We start from the raw sequence: 7,542 nt of genomic DNA, 5'->3' as shown, positions 1-7,542 counted from the left end.
TGGTTGTGTGAAGAGTATTCAGTCTATAACCTGTAGTGAACAGAGTGCTCTCGATTTAGAGATGCAGGATGTAGTTCTGATGGAGATGCTGAGCTAGCAGCCAGGAGCATGGCCAAAGAAAAGTACATGTTCACCCCCTGAAAACAACTCAATACAAAAAAGTAATCAAAAGTGGTTTTATTAATATATAGTAGAATATATATAAAAAATTTACTTTTGCATCAGATGGTTATTTACTTTCTCATTTCTGAACACAAATATCCATTTGCCTCCATGTCACACCACATGGTGGCTACCTAACCTACTAATTTTATGTCATTAATTTTATGCTTCAGAAGTGGACTAAACTGTAACTAAGATCTCAGAAAATCAGCCAGGACTTTGCAGCACTCCTGACACACACTGGAAGGACCACCCTTTATAAAAGTCTCCCAATGCATGTTGAATAAACAGAAATAATTAGGCCAGTGCAGTGCTAAAAAAAAAAAAAAAAAAAAAAATCATGTTCCCAGATAGTATCAAATGGTCACTACAAACTAAGGAACCTACAATGACTGCAGGACCCCAGTTACTGGGCTTTGTTTTTCCCAGTCTGTTCTTCAAACAGCAGCTGGCTGTTGCCTTCAGGGACAGATGCTGAAGCAGGTCTGTTCTGTCTGCTCACAGGTGTGTGTGCACCAACCAGTTTGTTAAATGATGCCATGAACACTATTGCAATCTACAGACAAGCAGTTTGCACTGTGAAAAACAGATAAAATGAAAGGCTAGCAAGCTAAAATTAGTACAATGTAGAGAAGGGGTTTTCTTAAGATACTACCTCCCACAGCCCAAAAACATGAATGTTAGTGTTTGTTTATACATTCTTATAGATTGGTGTTGTGTGTGACAGGTGAAATGTCCAATATGTAAGCTACATGCCTCAATTTACTTGCATTGGAATAAGTGTGTGTATGTGAGTTTTAAAGAAAGTAGATATCACATTTTATGGCTACAATAATGCCCAATCATGTTCTTTAAGTTAATCATGTCTTATTATGCAAAACACACACACATAAAAGTGTTTTTTCTGCAATCTCAGTCTCCCATCAAATATATTAAAAATGAAATATTTCTGTCTTTTTGTTTTTTGTGGCAGATTTTAAACAAAACTGACTCAAAATCAGCTCATATTCAAACTGAATCAAAAAGTTGGGTCATGTTCAAATAATTTACACCATAATAATAAGAAGGATAACATTTTCTGGGCCTTTCTTTGTGTGTTTAAAACAAAATTGAAAATGAAACTTTTATTGAATTCATTAAATCCAAAGATGAAGATAAGAATGTATGAAAATGTGAAAATAAAATGTCACGGCTAAATAAAAGTTTGAAATCTAAGATAAGACAGACTGAAAAAATTTGAGGGGAAAAGAAAAATTCTAAAGATGCACCAACCCTGGAGCTGTCGCTGGGCTCCATGAAAAGAGAGGCACAAGATAAACGGTTAAATGGATGCACAAATGGGCCAGTCCTGCAAACCACAACATCACCATGTGTTCCATGTACAGGCACGCCACACACGCACATCCCACGACCAACTTAAAAAAATTTATTTTTTAAAACAGGAGTGCTGGATCACCAGCAGAAGAAGTCCCTAGTCAATCAAAACTAATCAATTAAAAACTTCCAGATGCAGCACTTCAGCTAACTCAAAAACGTTGAGAGCCTAATAAAGATGATTTTAAAAAAAAAGAAAAAAGAAAAAAAAAGTATATTAAAAGATGCAACTAAAATCACCAAAGGGAGACTAATCCTCAAATCCACCCGATCTGATGGCTACTACTACACAATGAGCCAGGAGCAATGAATGGTGCATTTTCCCAACAGAAAATTCACAAAATGCACACATTATTCTATTCTATTCTATTCTATTCTATTCTATTCTATTCTATTCTATTCTATTCTATTCTATTCTGTTCTATTCTGTTCTATTCTATTCTACAGTCATTTAGCAGACGCTTTTATCCAAAGCGACTTACATATGAGTGAGAACAACACAAGCATGAAATCAAACAGTAGAGGACATCATAGGAAGATGCTTGTGGACTGTCCACTTGGATGCAGATCCTTGCATGAAGTGCTACGGTGCTTTTTTTTTTTTTTTTTTGTTTACTCCCTTCCCACTACATAATATCACCTATGTTACAATACAAAGAATTAATACCATAAAGTTTGTTGCAAAGAACTAGGCTAAGTTCTCCAACTTTCCAATAAATACAGCTATACTGTATTGAAGCGCTCCTTGAAGAGCTGAGTCTTCAGCTTGCTCTTAAAAGTAGACAGGGACTCTGCAGAGTGGACAGAGTTTGGGAGATCATTCCACCATCGTGGCACAACAGAGGAGAAGAGTCTGGCTAGTGATTTAGTCCCATGTTGTGGTGGTAACACGAGGCGTCTTTCACTGGTGGAACGTAGCTGTCGAGAGGGAGTGTAGGCCTGGATTAGGGCGTGAAGGTAGACGGGAGCCGTTTGAGTTATTGTTTTGTAAGCCAGAAGCAAGGCTTTGAATTTGATGCGTGCTGCAACCGGAAGCCAGTGAAGAGCGATTAGCAGCGGAGTGACATGAGCTTGTTTGGGTTGGTTGAAAACCAGACGCGCTGCGGCATTCTGGATCATCTGCAGAGGTTTAACAGAGCACGCAGGGAGACCTGCCAGTAGGGAATTGCAGTAATTGATGACCAGAGCCTGAACCAACAGCTGAGTTGTGTGTTCTGTCAGGTATGGTCTGATTCTCTTGATGTTGTAGAGAGCATATCAGCAGGTACGGGCAACTGAGGCAACATGGACCTTAAAGGTCAACTGGTCATCCACCATGACCCCAAGATTCCGGGCAGCAGGCTTAGGAACGAGTGTGACAGAGTCAAGCTTCACACTCATTGGCTGGACAGACAATGAGCTCTGTCTTGGACAGATTGAGCTGAAGGTGGCGAACCTTCATCCATGCCGAGATATCAGCAAGGCAAGCTGATATTCTCAATGAGACGGTATCACTGTGATTCTTCCACTTGAGTCTGACCTTGCCTAACTTGGCTTCTTCTATTTAATCATTTCTACTGTTCAAATTGCTAAACTACAGAAGCGTAGAGCTGTCATCCTCATAAAAAAAAAAAAAGTTTGGGCCTTATTACGTTATAACGTGATCATTTTATTGTAAAAACGTGAAACTATCACGTTATAACGTGATAAGTTTATTGTAAAAACGTGAAAATGATCACGTTATAACGTGATAAGTTTATTGTAAAAACGTGAAACATATCATGTATCTGAAAACGTGAACTTAGTAATTTTAGACTTTAGATGAGGAAATTGTGTGCGGGGCAGATAGGAGATCACAAATGGCTCATTTACAGGACTTGAAAGAGTTTTTCTTCATACTTGGGTTGAGACATTGTGAAATTATGGTGCTTTGGAACACTTTCGATCCATTATAATAAATATGCGTAGTTTAAGAACAGTTTTAAAAGGCATGGGTCTGTACAGAAGAAAAAATGAGTCCAGTCCCCATGACGTGGCATCATTTCTCATTGAAACTTGAGCGGCACGAGAATCCAAGTGCCATCTATCCATCCCTCTTCTACCGCTTATCGGGGGTCTGATCGCAGGGGCAGCAGCGTAACCAGGGAAGTCCCCCTCCCCAGCCACATTCGCCAACTCTGCGGGGGGTCCCAAGCGCTCCCGGGCCAGCTGAGAGATGTAATCCCTCCAGCGTTCACGTTTCACGTTTTTAAAATAAACTATCACGTTATAACGTGATACGTTTCACGTTTTTACAATAAAACTATCACGTTATAACGTGATACGTTTCACGTTTTTACAATAAAACTATCACGTTATAACGTGATACGTTTCACGTTTTTACAATAAAACTATCACGTTATAACGTAATAAGGCCCAAACTTTTTTTTTATGAGGATGACAGCTCTACGCTTCCGTACTAAACTACCCCAGTATGTGCCATTGTGCCGTACCAGAGATGGGGTAGGCGGTGGCATGTTGTGGTGAGCGTGTCTACAAAAGCATAGAAAATAATAAAATCTATCTATCTATCTATCTATCTATCTATCTATCTATCTATCTATCTATCTATCTATCTATCTATCTATCTATTTATCTATCTATTTATTTATTTATGTTTTTTTCCCAAATTGATCTAAAACAGCAAGGATTCCAGTTTAAATGACTACAAACTTTTTCTTCAAATAGACAGTGTGAGGAATTGCCTGCACAGTTTCCACATAATCAAACTGAGGGCGCTGCTGTGCAGCAAAACCAGCATGACATAAATATTTCAGCAGCCTGCTCCGCTCCCTCATCCCCCCCTCCTCCATCCAGCCTCCCAGTGGTTGGAGGCAGGAAAAGATGGCACCTCAGAAGCCGCGCTCAGCCGTTCCGCCCGGCTTCTTGTCCCTCTGAAAGCGGCGTGCTGCCTCCCGAGATGGCTCCGAGCGAACCACCAGTAGCCTGACAAATACCAAATATAGTTATTCTTAAAATACAGACCTGAAAACTGAGCCTAACCGTGGCTATAGCATTTCCCCACACCCTGTCATCTTTTTCCACGCTCAACATCTGCACATCCAAGTGGCTGCAGGCTTTGTTGTTTTCTGTTAAGACGCACAGAACTGCTGCATTTGTGGGAACTGGGTCAGGGCCGAAGTTAAGGACGCAAAGAACCGAGAAAACAAGAGAAGATAGAAAACATAGTTGGTTTCATTCAAACGGTCTGCGGAGGAAGATGAGGTAAGGAGCATGTGTTTTTCCTTTTCCGCACAGAAAGCCGTGAATGTGCTACACTATGTCAGAAGATATCTTTGCAAGACAAACATTTTTATTAGCAACCAGACAGTTGGAGTTATTGACGCAGTTTATTTGAGGGAGGCCTGTGATTTGCATGCCTCTGCATCACAATCTCAGCCCGGGAGTCCCAGGAACATCGCCTGTATTACCCGGTAGTATCACCTGCAATATAAAGATAATTAAGATGTTTATTTTAAACCATTATGAGCAGTAAATACATAGAGAGCAAGCTTTGATGTGACACCAGCTAAAATCTGACTTCTGCTCGTGCTACCATGTGTCACGTGGAGGTTGCCTGCAGTGAAATTGTTGTCATAGAAACCACACACAACACGTGTGGAGCTGCAGCATCGTGATCTAATATGCTTAATCTAACTACCTGTGTATGTTTTTACAAAGCAAGCGCTTGCGTTTTGTCCCACATGAAAACGAATGTGTGTGCACTGATAAAACGCAACCTGCGTGGTTACACACCTCCCTGCCCAACAGCCAATCATCTTCGAGTATTCATCAGAGGCACCCAGACACAAGCTGTCTTTGGGATGCAAACGCTGGGTTTACTGGCTGCCAGCGGGAGCCTATGAGGAAATGTGTTACTTGCAGAGGCATTCTCCAACCAGTCAGCTGGAAGGTTCATGATGCACAGATGTGGGTGAGGCAGGAGCACTTGCAGGAGGTTCAACATAAAGGAAAATGAAGAAAGAAGGGGGGTTACCAGACCATGAGGTGGACTGTAATTGCTGTTTGTGTTGTTAGACTGATGCATGTGTTGTGGAAGCATAAATTTCCCAACTTTGGCATCCCAAGAGGATTCTCAGTCAAATCATGCAGTTCAATTTGCCCAGCAACCACATACTGAGAAACAATGGATTTAATAATGATTATATTTGTAACAATCTTATGATTTTAGTCTTTTAAACGAAGAACTGTGATTTATCAGAAGGGATTTTGTGCTACGTGAGGCTGCTCTGTAGGTGGCAACACAGGCTGTCATAAAACACTATCCCTTCAGAGGAGCCTGATGTGGGTCATCTGGATGCATGTGAGTGTTTTGTCCTGCGTAGTTGTGTTTGTTGTGCTATTACTGTATGCATGTTAGTATGACACAAACTGTACTCTTTTATTTTAACTGTGATTTAATGGACATTGATTTTAGTTAGCTGTTGTTTCAAACTAACATCAGTCAAAGTCAGACAAACAAATGCAAACAAATGCAAACAACTGGAAACAAGTACTTTTTGATAATGTTTTATTTAAATGAATGCATTTCAACTCATTGGTGGTAAACAGTAAAAGGTATAAAAGTTCTGTAAAAACAAAGTAAAGAAAAGACTTATGTGATACTTGTCTTTTTGTATTGTTCCAATCACTAAAAGACTTCAGACCGTGAATCTGTTTCTCATTTTTTATAATTAGACATATTAGTTTCACTGAAGTCCAGCTGTGGAAAAGAGGAATGTGCCGCAGGTCTCTTAGGTGGAAAAAATCCTTGGAACAGTAAAGCCCTGGTTGGCAGTTCTTCTGTGGATTTTGGGTGAAAGGACTGATCCCTGGTAGATGGATTTCTTTACTAGTAGCTGACTATATTTCTCTCCTCGTTCCTGTCTGCTATTCACTAACTGCTTAAGACTGTAATTTATAAATGCAGTAGTTTCTTTTGCAAACTAATCTTTTTTTGGATATTTGTTACATTTGTTGTATTACGATAGTGATTACAGTTAATGACTTCTTAACATCTTATATATATTCTATCCTGTCTCTATTCTCTCCCGTCAGGTCTAGCAATACCATAAAAACTCTGTAATACAAACACTTATTGAGAATAAACAGAAAAATAAAGTAAGAATCGAGAATATGGGGATAATTATATCTATAAAGCTCTTCTTGGTAAAGCAAATTTGCTCAGCAGAACACAGCACCCAGACCATCATTCTGCTTGCTTCAATGCTGGACAAGACAAGGTTAAAAAAAAAACCAAAAAAAACCCCAACTCTTATATTGAACTGTAGAACTTTAAAATTGGGGCTGCCCAAACCTGTTGAGTGTATTTCTTTAAGAGCTGATATTTTAAATATAAGAATTTCTTCCTTTGTATAATTTAATATTTAGTATTTATGAACTTATCCATGTAGATAGACACTTTAGAGGGGCCTAATGGAATTGAAATAGTCTGTAATAAGCACCAATTAATAAAATGCTAGATTGGTTTTTACAAAGCCGTATATCATTGTGAATTACTGTCTTTACTTGTTTAATTTTACAAAAATGACAACATGATGGACTTTTAAACTGAAATGTGTTTTAATTTTAGGAAGATCTGTTTTTCAAATGATATTCTGAAAGAAGAGAATAAGATAAAGTTTATTTATTTGGTTGCAGTTTGCAAATGTACCACTAGATGCCACTTAAAATACACTTATTATCTCGGGAAGATAAACAAAAATGAAAAACAAAATATTTTTTGGGTTTTGATTTTGGCATTGTACACATGAGCACAGTTATTTGTATAACCACAGCTTTATCCAAGTACCTGTACCTATAGTATATATGAATGCAATTTTTGGGCACCAACTGACCATATTCATAAACACCTTCCGGTATGGATATTTTTACTAGATTTGGCTGTAATAGTTGTGTGTGGTACTATTTCCTTCGTTTAATATAAAAAAGATTTGTGTAGATCTTGAATTTCTTTGCACAATAAAG

The sequence above is a fragment of the Telmatherina bonti genome, assembly GCF_933228915.1.
Source record: "Telmatherina bonti genome assembly, chromosome: 16".
Lineage (NCBI taxonomy): Eukaryota > Metazoa > Chordata > Actinopteri > Atheriniformes > Telmatherinidae > Telmatherina > Telmatherina bonti.
This window is presented reverse-complemented; position numbering follows the sequence as displayed.